At 38.8% G+C, this 12,289-nt stretch overlaps 1 protein-coding gene and 1 long non-coding RNA gene across 2 annotated transcripts in view; one reads left to right on the top strand and one right to left on the bottom strand.

Annotated features, from left to right (window-relative positions):
• The window catches only part of ANKH (ANKH inorganic pyrophosphate transport regulator), a 109,556-nt gene that overhangs the window by 25,183 nt on the left and 72,084 nt on the right, over positions 1-12,289 (top strand). The gene's annotated exons all lie outside the window — the stretch shown is intronic.
• The window catches only part of LOC310895198, a 58,917-nt gene that overhangs the window by 24,438 nt on the left and 22,190 nt on the right, over positions 1-12,289 (bottom strand). The window contains exon 2 of the long non-coding RNA XR_014580530.1: positions 1-12,166. This exon is cut by the window's left edge and continues 24,438 nt beyond it. This is a non-coding gene — a long non-coding RNA (uncharacterized lncRNA). The remainder of the gene's footprint in view (positions 12,167-12,289) is intronic.

Here is a 12,289-nt window from a genome sequence, read left to right on the forward strand (position 1 = left end):
AATTCCTGCCTCAAAGCAACCAGTAGATTTGATACCTTTGATCATCTCCATACAAATGAGGAAAACCACTTGCAATAGCAGAAGTATAGCAGTATTCAGATAGAACCTCCTAATATTGCCCACCAAGTCTAACCTGATAAATGATATGTCATTTCTCCCCTTAACTTGCAGATACCAAGTCCATCCTTTCCCATGTCTCTTTCTGGAGTGATTTTTCCTGCCCTTCTCTTGGACAGTTTCCTGTGGCCTCACCTATTTCTTGACCCAGTCCTTCCCTTCAGAAGCACTCCTGTAAAAGCAGGAGAGAGCTCTCTCTTACATGCTACCACTTTATTTTCTATTTCATAGCAGCTAAATTTGTAGACCTTGCCGTCATGCTACATCCCCATATAAAGCTCTGAGGCTTCTCGGACTGGAAAAGTGATAAAGAAAAATACAATCCTTGCCTCTCTTCAGTTCTGCAATGAGCCAGACAGTATTATTCTTTCTAGAGGACACCGAATTCTCACTATTGGTATTTTAGGAGAAGTATGTGTAGAAATGGTTAAGTGACTGCTGCACTTAGAAGTGTGCACTGGAATAAAAGTGGCTTCCTAGTCTTACCAATTATGTTGTACTTCTACACTGATTTGAATGGTGGATTAGGTAAAAATGATAAGTTGCATTACAGAGCAAGGAAAAGGCAAAGATCTTTTGCTTGTATGATTGCCAAACTGATTCTGCGTGACAGCAAAGTGACATAGACATACAGACTTCATTATGTCTAAGCATGGATATTTTGAAGCTAACTTTTTCACTTCCATAGCAGTTAAGAAGGGTGTGTGAATTGCTTCACTCTTGCTCCAATAGTATTAACATTTTTTTGTGTGGAGGAAAATAGGAAAACAAGATTAATAATTTCACAATAAGAATGAGCATTCTATGCATATGTGGTCCTGCACATTTTGATGCATATGAGCAGATGCCTCTAGTGCTCCACTGACTTCAAAGCAGCTTTGTGCATGCCTCAAGAGATTATTTCATGGTCAGGCATGAAGACACTCAGTGCCAATCAAATGTGGTTGAATGTGTCTCAGAGGTAAATAGAAAAAGTCACTAAGCGTGGTTTATGGATTCAGTCTCAAGTGTAAGTCTTCTTGTGTCACAGCGTGGGATGCCAAAATGCATGTTTTGTCCGACATGCTCTGTAGTGAGTTTTACTAAAGTGATCTTTTGTTTTTCTATTAAGCCTATCCCAAATACTTCCTACTCCTGTGTGCTGCCATTCACCTTCCTTCAGCACCTTCAGCTACATCTCTCCGATTTCCCTGTGTAAAACATTGTTTTCCAGCTCCTGGCCTGACAGTGCTCCGACCTGCTCATCTGCAAGAGCTGACCTATCTAATGTCTTTAGCTCATGAATCACCTCTTGAATTCACTACAGACATTCATTTCATTTCAGTGAAATTAATTTCATCATCTACAGTGACTGCTCCCTGGCAAAGACTTAGGGCCTTTGCTTTCCTCTTACCTTTTTGCTTTCCTCTTACCTTTTATCTTTCCTTTAGTCTGTGTTACAGTTCATCACTCTTTATTACATACATTTTCCTTTGTTAGGTGTCTTCCCCGGTTTTGTTTATTCATCTTCTGTTTTAACCATCTGTTATCTTGGCCTCTTCTTTTTATGTTTTCCTGTGTAATTGTACCTCTTTTCACAGGCTTTTTATTGGTACTGTTTGATGATTGCATCTGACCTCTCAGCCTGCTATGCAAGAAACCCAGCATCTGCTCATTCAAAGCTACATTGATTCTGTATTTATTACCTCCTGCAAATCACAAATTCTTTACTTGAAACAATTCTTATTGAAGGAGAAAAGACAGGGTGGGACAATCTGTAGGAAAATCACATCCAAATTAACATATTATTACGCAGCATGTCCCATATGACATTCAAATCTTTTTTAGTATATACAAAAACTGCCCAGGATATATCACTCTGCTACCTTGCCTTCTTTCCAACTTACTTCCCGTGTAACCCTGCTTGCTTTTCTCCTTTCCCTAGCTACGGTATTTGTGTTGACATTGTAATGTAAGTGCCTGGTAACAGAATACCTTATTTACATGTACAGCAGTACATTGCTCTTGCCCTTGCACTGCTTTGGAAGTAAGGTCTCTTGCTCCATATGCTGAACCTCTGCAATTATTTATACAATTGCTAAAGAGATTCAGAAACCTCTTGGAAAGTTCAGTCCACTGTTCATTCGAATTTCATTAAGTTAATATTAGTCCCAAATTTCTTTTATTCAGTGAATGCCATTCACCTAACTAGTCAGGGCAAAACTCATTGGGATAATCAGCAATTACAAGCCGATCACAATTACTAATTCACTGAAACATTCCTGGAACATTCAGTTTCCATTCCTGGATTGTTACATTGGCATTTAAATTATTAAAGCTGCATAATAACAAGTCATAAATTCCCTCTGGAGGACATGAAACATTCTTGCATGTCTGTTAATGAAAATACTTCAAAAAGATAAAGTAAACATCTTAATGCAATATTGTGGGAGTATGCAACCATGTTAATAGGTTAACTGCTTGTCCACTCAATTTAGAAAAAGATAAGTAGATTTAGAGAAAAGGGTGCTTGCTAGGATGCCTTTCAGAGTATTTGTCACTTCTTCATTCAGAAACATAAGTATTTTCATAAGTATCTTAAGCCAAATGCAGTCCTCTTGGAGTTACTATTTTTAAGGAGTGCATTAGGATTGATTTAGTGCAAATTCTTCATAGCATAATTCTGCAATGTGTTTTTCTAGTCTTGCTCTTTTACCTCCGTACACATGGCTTAGTTTGGACCAAAACTGATTACGCCGTACACATGGAGATGTTTCTCTCAGACCACTTCCTTCCCTCCTCCGCATACACTGGGTTTGTTGTACTTGGCCTTCTCTTGCACTGGCCCGAGAGGTACTAAGGGCTTGCGTCCCTCAGCCATTTCACGCTGGTGTTGCCAGCAGCAGCAGCTTGCTGTGGACTGTTCCCTGACAGAACGGAAAAGCCATGCGTGCCTTTATTTTTCCACCTCAACCTAGGCTTACTGTGATCACTTTTTCAGGTGTAAGCAACTGCAGAAGCTGCTGCAGAAGAAAACAAACAATTTCTCTTAGAGGTATAGAACCTGGTCTAGTACCAGTTTACGGCAAATAAATGTTTCCGTTGATTAAATGGAGTTTGGGTTGTCAGAGGAGGAGTGCCAGCAGGAACAACATGGCTGAGGCCCTGTGAGCCAGCTGCCTGCCGCTCCGTGATGCAGCCAGTGAGACCACTGTGTTGGTGGGCGCCTTCCAGCATCTTCTCAGTGACCATTGGTGTTCTTAATCTGCGTTTTAAAGAGAAAAGCAATGGTTGTTCATACACTGTATTGCAATTTGCCAAAAAAAGTGTTCAACAAGACATGCAACGATTATTTCACTGTGAAATTTCTCAGTTTAACTGAGGGGTGATAATGCAGGGCTTGGGAAGGTAATCAATACCCAGCCCAGCATCAGCTGAGGGATTTAGGCTGCCTGAGGCTGCTGAGAATCAGTAGCAGCTGGGTGCCTAATTGTCTGGAGAGGTTTTAGAAAGAAAAAAAAAAAACACTCCTAATTGCACGAGGAAAAACCACCAACTGGAATGTCAGCTCGAGTGTATATTAAAAAAGGAGATCAAATAGTGTGATTTGTTTGATGTCAGTTGTTAATTCCTATATGCATATCGTAGAAATTATTTGGTTGGTCATCTCAGAAGTGGGTCTTAGAAACCAGCTGAAGGTTTACAGATGTAAGAGCATGACGATGTTGTTTTTACAAAAAAATTTAACCCTGCAAATGCTGAATGCAACTTTTTGTTGCTGTTTTTAAGCAAAGTTGTCTTTTAAATACCTAAACTGCATAGAAGACAGATTACTTCCCATAAACTTAGGTGTGTACTTTGTGCATATGACTCTTCTCTAAACACACACAAAATCATTATATTTGTGTAAGAGGTCTGGCTTTAATGATACTGGTAAGTATCAGTTTCCTTTTATTCTGTTAAAAAAAAAAGATTTTTAGGATTCAGATCTAAATCTGATGAACTTCAGTTTCATTAAGCTTGTATTTTGCAGTGGTTTGCACAACCTTTTTAGTTTTGTAAATTACACTCTGAAAATCACAATTTTTTGTGTATAAAAATGGGGTATCCTAATCCACACAGTGAAGGTCAGCATAGGGTGTTCTTTATTTCTGTAGTATTTTATTCTTTATTCCTTAAGATCTCCATGTCCTGTTTCTCTCTGTTAAACACCTCATCCTTTGGCACGATGCTGTCACTTGCTGACCTTCCTTTTTAACACAGTCTTTGCTTCATCCCACTGCTGACTGAGTATATGTGTTCCTACAAACAGGCACGTCTCTGTGTGCTGCACCTGTATTAACTGTGGGCCTGTATTTGGGGCTTTGTTTCTCCCAGCAGTGAAAGAACTACAGAGTCCTTTACCTTTTAAAATATTATTTAAGTTAAATTCAAGAGCATCAGGTGTCACTTTCTGATGGAGAACAGTCCTTAGATGCAGAGCTCTTCTTTTCACTTGGTGCCTGGTTCGGTTTATATGAATATGCCATTGTCATACACGGTGTTTAGATCAGGAACCCAGGGGCACATCGCATTAGCTTGTGTCAGCCACAGATGGGGTCTCACTCCATGCCTTTCTTACAACATTATGCTTAAAGCTGTTGCGATGTGTGCAGGTGGGATCTAAGAAACTTGGCTGAGAGGTACCGACCATAAGCACGGTGACCTGACGAGATGTTCTCCATAACAAGCTTGGCGGAGGCTGTGAGGGCCGGCGCCGTGGAGGTGAGGAGGGAGAGGCAGTGGCAGTGGCGGCAGGCCACAGGCCTGCATCCTACCCCAGGGGACACGGGCGGTCAGACGGTCACTGACAGCCACCTCACTGACAGCCACTGGTGCTCGTGTGTCATGGGCACAGGTTTCTGCCCACAGCAGCACCAGGGTGGCTGCTGCTGCAACAGCTCTTCCTCTAGGACAGCTGGTATCATGGCTGTCGTCATTTATTGCCTCTCCTTTGTCATATCCCCAGTGAAAAAATGATTCTTATCTCCGCTATTGTCAGAGGATGTTCCTGTTAAGCTAGGTATAATGTAATAAATTCCAGCAGTAGCTATTCCTAGACTGAGCAACCTTTATGTATAAACTCTACAGTTCGAGCAGCTTGGCTTGCATTGAAGGTGCTGTTGTTTTTTTCCATTGTAATTTGTATTTCAGCAGCTGATGCAGGCAAATCAATTTTTTCTTCTGATTTTCTCTTCTCTTCTCTTCTCTTCTCTTCTCTTCTCTTCTCTTCTCTTCTCTTCTCTTCTCTCCTCTTTTCGCTGTGTCACTGCACTGCTCTCTGTTTTTCAGACATTGTGCCAAACTCATAATTAATCTGGTGTCAGAGGAGAGCAGTAAGAATTACCAACTAGGGGGAAAAATGCAAGGTGCTCTTTCTCAATACTAGCAGCAAAGGAAGGAAGATCTCTTTTTCTCCCACTTCAGTCTTTCAGGTCTCCGAGTCAATTTATTTGTGCAGTTTTCCCCCCATCTACATTAGAAAAGGTGTAGCAACAACACAGCCTTACCTGAGAGCTGCCTTCTTCCTACAGCCTTTCACACACACTTCAAGGAATGACTTCTGAGGGACGACCCCTCTTTAATGTTATGGCCTTCTTTGATGCAACTCAGTCCCTGTGATGACAACACAAATACAACAGAATAGCCACCATAATAAATGTAGCTCCATCTCTATTGTTAGTGTTGTGTACATCAATTTTTGGTCCTCAGAAGGAAAGCAAAGGATGGAAGACAATCTGGGAAGACTCTCATCAGTTCATGCCGTTTTCTGTCTAGCCCTTAGGATTCTTTGAAGTGTCTCCATCCATGGGGCTGGCCCTAGCCAAAGGCTAAATATGATGTAGGGAAGTACTGCATTCATTCAGAAAGCATACTTTCCTCCTTACTCTGCTGGTAACTCCCTTCTATGTTCTCCTAAGTATTACTATTTTTTTTTCTTTTAACCTCTCTCCTTTCCTGGGTTGCTACTACCAAGCAACAAAAGGAAATGGAAGTCAGAAGCACAGTTTCTTCAGAAATTTCAATACCAAGAGGAAACACTAAGAAGAATATGACTTGAAAAAATAAAGAACAGCCTGTAGCCCAAGGATGAAACATCTACTTTTTCAGCTTCAGAAGCAAACTCTAAAATGACAAACCAACTCATCAACAGTTTTCATACATTTAGATTCAAGTTGTATCTTTTGAAGCCTATCTGTTCCTATCATGTAATGCTGAGGTCATTTTGTATGGCTTTAATTAGCTAGTTAACAGTCAGTCACTGGTAGGAAACAGCAATAAAGGGAGAAAAATCTCTTACTTTGAATAAAATACAGTAATGTTAGGGCTCAGGAATGACCCATGGAATTAAAGACAAGAACACTGTATGAACTTCAGTAGTAATAATATTAACTTCATAGATACTTCTATGTAATAAGCCAGTCCTGGTCGTCATAGTGAAAATCTCTTAATGGTAGTCTGCACAGATGAGCTTACAGAACAGGCAGGAAGGAGGCGGGCACTGTGAATTGCTTCTCAAGAAGTCATTTATATGGATAAGTTCATGAATGTACTTCTGAGCCCACTACTGTAACTTAGTCAGACTTTTTAGTTGTGATACAAAGAAGACTTACCGGCAACTTAAAAAAAATATTTAAGAAAAAAAATATTACAATGGAGCTCTGCCCTACAAAAACAGGTCTGGTGGTATCTCATCAATCTTGGTCATTTCTCTGGAGGCACTAAAAGTGAAATGTGACATGGCTGTCAGTCAAAAAAGTGCAACCTATTAAAAGCACACTATTTAACTAAATTTGAGTTCAAGCAAGAAGCAACTTGTTTTTTTGAAGAATCACACAAAGGTGGCTCTCATGCCAGATCAGTCACCAGTTCAGAAAGGAATCTGTCCTTTCTTTAAAACTAAACTAAAAACTTCAGCTCTTCTAACTAAAAAAAATAAAATAAATAAATAAAACTAAGACTAACTAAAAATTACTTCAATTCCTTTCAGTAGCAGAATCTGGGTATCCATCCCCCTGTTATCTAAAATATTCTCTGTAAGCAATTTTCCTACTCTGTTTTTTCCATCCTACTTTCTTTATTTGCACTTTGTGACTTGGCAGGAGAAAAAGACATTTTAGTAGCAGTCCCCTCTGACTTCCCATTTTCATAGCATTATCTGTCTTCTGGATTTAAAAGGACTAATGAGAACTTCAAAAGAAAGAAGGCAGCATGTGCAACAGCTCTTTGTAGAAAATCAAGTTGGCTTTGCAACACAGGAGACGTGTATACTTCAGTAGTCTTTATCTAGTGACTGTTAACTTCTTATCATCAGTGATCCTTGTGAAATGATTCTCTGGCATTACTTATTTGTTAAATTAATTTTGTTATTTCACTTTCTCTGAAAGTCTGAAATCTGTGAGAAGGATGTGACATTAGTTGTTCCTCTTCTTAGGACAGTCACAGAATCTTTTAGAATAGAAGCCAAATTTCTTTCAGCAACAATAGTAATTAAGTTCAGAATTTTCCCCACAGTTCAGTGTGTCACAAATTTGTATGCTGGTAGTTAATTTCTTTCTTCCTCACTCCCATCTCTGCTATCAATTTTTGTTACTTAGCAAGGTGCTCCAATTTTTATTTAGGGCCAGCCCTATTAAGGTGACAGCGTGTGCAAGATGCAGTTTTTATGCTGCTCAAAGACAGGTTTTACTACAGTTACAGTTTTAAAGGTGAGAATTCCCAAAAGAAATTCCAACTTTATTCTCATACAGCTTTGCTGTGCTTTTTCACAAAGAATATACACCGTATGCCCTCATTCTTTTTCTGGATAAACATGAATCGGCAAAGCCACATATTCTTCCAATGCAATGGAAAGTTGTTGACAATATTTTTCTTTTTTATCAAAAAAAGGCCCAAACCCAAGTTTTGGCAGGCACAGTGAGAGAGTTTTTTCAATTACTGTTTTGGGGCATCCTGCCATCTTTCTCAGCATACGCTGCCTTCCTGTTTATAACCTTTAGTCCTCCAGAGTCCCCTCCAGAGGAAAACAAGGCTATAACTAATTTCAAGCCAGCTGATGGAGAAAGGTGGGAGATGAAAAGTAGTTTCATGGTAAATGCACACGTCCTGTTTAAAAAATAAAGAAATAATGCCCCTCAGCAGTGCCTTTTCAGCTTGTTGAGCTTCCAGAAAGCGTTGGGGACTATTGCGAGTTGGCATTGCTACTGAGGTATCATAGCAACTCCAGCAAATCACAGCGGAGCCCTCCAACAATGAATCATTCATTTAGAAACCATATCTCCTCTTTCCTTTATTTGTGGAAGATTTATTCCTTTCAGGAGGAAAATTTATATCCACCAGGCAGACATCTGATACACAATACCTAATAGAGTGCACACAATGGCTTTGAAGGGATTGCTCGGGGCATTGCCTTTTACCAAGGCAGTAGTTTTAAAGAAATCTGGAAATTACAGCAGTGGTAGCCACTTGGATGGCTGCCACTTCCCAAATCTGCATCCCTTCAACCTCTGTATTTTGCCTGTTTCACTGAAGGGAATTAATGTCAAGTAATTATATCCTTTGGTTTGTCTTCTTGTGGTAAGGTAAATCACCTAGTGAACCAGTGGCAGAAAGTAATGATATTACTGAGTTCTTTATTAGTGAGCTGACTCTAACATGCACCTAAGCTATAACCAGGAAAAAAAAAAAAAAAGAGAAATCCCAGCTGAGCACATTGCTCATCACAAGCAATGTGATGCACATTGCACATCATGTGATGCACATTGATGTGAAAGTACATCAAAAGAGTCAGCTTAAAACACCCTTAGTTAGATTTCCTAAGGACTGCTAGATACCTTTGAAACCAATTAAGTGGCTGGAACCAAGATAAGAAGGCATCTGAAGCAGAAGGAAAGTGCCTTTCCAGACCTGATGTCCAGGTGATGTAATAGCATCAGAGTACACAATTTCTTTTTCATTTGATGTGCAGATGGAAAGAGAGGTCTTGGCTTAGGACAAATAAGCCAATTTACTTAAATACAAATACAGAAGTCATAGGTCTTTGCACAGTAGGGTGGTATAAAGTTATTCTAGCAGTAGAGTTTAGCCTTTCAGGGAAGGAATACAGTGAAGTAATTTGATTAAAAATACAGGGATATGTCATACATGTGCTTTGTTGACAAAAAAATCAACAATGTAAAAATTGTTTGGGCATTCACAGAAATCAAATTTAGTTATATTTGGTAGTTCCTAAAATGCTAATTCTTGACTTTCTGATTTTACCAACAACTCAGTTTTGCAAAGTTGACAGCACTCCAGTTTCAAAGAATGAAAAAACTCACTTCAGAGGGTTAAAAAGCCTTTAATTTTTTAAGTTAATTGACAGATACTTTTATATGAGATGTAGATCTTTTTTCTTAGTGCTTCAGTGCTTATAGAGCGTTCGGCCTGTTTTTGTTTTTTTTTTTCTTTACCTCAGGTATGGCTTGTTTTAAGATAATGCTGCTAGAAAAATGTTACTAGATTAGAAAGAGAAAGTGAAAGAAAACTTGGCAAAACCATTTCCTCCATGCATGGCTGAGCTTATCAATAAAAAAAGAAACTCATTTCCCCTTTCTCTGTCTCCAGCTTTGCTCTTACCAGAGCTGCACAGTAGAACAATGTTGAGTAAATTATAATGGTAGTTTCATTGGCAAGTACCTTGTCTTTTTCACTGGGCACAGAATGCCCTGTAATTCAATTATGGGTCAAGAGCTCTTTGCATGGAAGGACTTCGTATTTGCTTCATCGCAGTGTGTTGCTTTTCAAACATAGGAACTATTTGTGCCTTATTTTAACCGTGCAGTACTGGAGAATTAAAATGAACTCAATTGTTCATTGTTGTCTTAAGAAACTGCCAGGTTATCTGTTACAATTCACTGTAGAATAGGATCGTAGATAAGTGACAGATAAGCGTTTTTGAAAAAAGCGGGTGGAATTACCTTTGAAAGCTATGGTGTCCCAGTTTTTGGTTTTGTTTTTGTTTTTATCTAGGCACTTTTCATTCCTATTTCAAGGTGGGTGAAATAATAAATGCTGAAAAAGTCATGATAGGTGTTGAACCTACAAACACCTTAAAACAGTTGAAAAGGACTTACTATGCAGGTAAAACTATTGACATACATCTCTGGTTATAGTATCACCAGCTTCACAAATCCAAGTTTCAGTCAGTGCAAGTCATCCTATAGTTTATTTTCTACCTTTTCCATCATCAGAACAGTATATTCTGTTATCCTGATGTCTTTATTAAATATAATTATGTGTTGTGGTGCTAAGCAGTATTTGGAACACACTGTTAAATGTAGAGGAGGCATTCCCTATCCTTACAGGTATCGTCCCGGAGGAACAAGTAGGTTAGAAGACACTGCAGTATTTAAAAAAAAGGCTGTGGTCTGGCCTCCAGTTCCTTAGAGTTAAATGGTGTGTGTGCATTATTTTCTTTTTATCATCCTTAAAAGTCTTACTGGCTTTCTAGAGAATTGCTCATATCCTTACCAGTCTTTGACAAATAATGGAGAGAGGATTGAGAGGTTAACCTCTAACAGAAAGGTCTGTAAAGGTATGAGTGTTTACCAGGGAGCAAGGCAAACCATCCCGTTTTCAATTTCAGATCTATTTGAAGTTTAGCAGTGGCTCAGATTGTTCAGTTTTGGCCTTAGTTAAACAGAACTTTGGAGCAGTGGTTTAAGCCCCACTCTTTGGTTTGACTCCCAAATAAATACTTTGAAACTTTTGTTGTTGTTGTTGTTGAATCCATAACGTAATTATTTGTGACTTTTTACTTACATATGGATTTTTTAAAATTAATGTCATACTTTTGTCTCTTTCACACTTGGCTATTAGTATGTTACAATGACAGAATAGATGAAATGTAATACTGAACTTCTCTAACCAAAGGCAGAAGCAATTTCTTTTTGTAGAACCCATGTGACTACGCAGATCTGTATATCGTCTTTCCTTAGAAGTGAATACTCTCTTCTCTGTGTCAGATACCTTTTAAAGCTATTTAGGCTTTACTTCTCTGGGGAATAGAATAGTAAATTTTCATTCATCCTTCGCCAAATTTGCTCTATCAAAGTTTCATGTCTGGCATTTGAAGTCATGCCTGTCCTCGTGCCCATGAAAAACTGAAGACACTTTCACAGGCTAAATGAAATCGTAGTCTCAATGACCTTTTCCTTGTTACAGGAGATTGTTTTTTTGGACTATGGCCTCTGGCGTTCAAGTGAAGTATCAGATTTTTCCACTCGTGTGCTGTGAATACTTAGTCATCAGGAAGTACACTGCCAGACAAATCATAGTTCTGCCTTTCCTGTTGTCACTTTTTGGTATGATTCTTTGAACTATTCATGTACCGATGAGTTTTTCAGCAATGCATGAAGTGAAATAAAGTTCATGATTCCCCAGTGAGCTACTCACCAATCATATTTCTTGAAAGGATTGACACCAGAAGATGATAACACTTGGTCTTTATTTACATCCAAAAGATGTCCAAGATTGCTCTTCCTTCATCCACTCATTTTCAGGATTTTTATCCTCATTTTAGTGGTCATTCACTCTTTTAGACATAAGAATACCACTCACTAAAGGACAAAGTGATTAAATTTAGGTTCAATGACTAGCCTGTGGTAGGAAGCAGTGAAAACTGTAAGAGACCTTTCTATGTAGGTCTATTTGGCAAAAAAAAAAAAAAAAAGGAGAAAGGAAAAAACACAGGAGTTGCTATCTTCAGGAATTTAATCCTTCTGTCCGGGAGTATATTAAATTTAGAAAACATATTAACGTACCGCAAAACCCACAGGACAGATTTCAATTGACTCCACCTAGATTTTGGTGGCAAAACATCCTGGCCACATAAACCAGTGGAGCATTTTGTGTGGAAAGGTTGGCTTCAGCAGTTATTACTCACAAGTCAAAACAGAGTGATTTATTTCATTTTCCATTTCAGTTCTCCTCCATCTTATAACCGCATGAGGAAACCTTCCTTCTTTTCAGTTTATCCAGATGAAAATACCTATAGAAAGTAGAAAGCAGTGAAGAATTGTCCTTGAAATTTCATAATACTGTATTCTTCATGCAGAACTTTATTCAAAGGGATTTCTGGAGTCTCAGAGGACACTTGGGATTCACCTCTGAA

The sequence above is a fragment of the Anser anser genome (assembly GCF_964211835.1).
Source record: "Anser anser genome assembly, chromosome: 2".
Lineage (NCBI taxonomy): Eukaryota > Metazoa > Chordata > Aves > Anseriformes > Anatidae > Anser > Anser anser.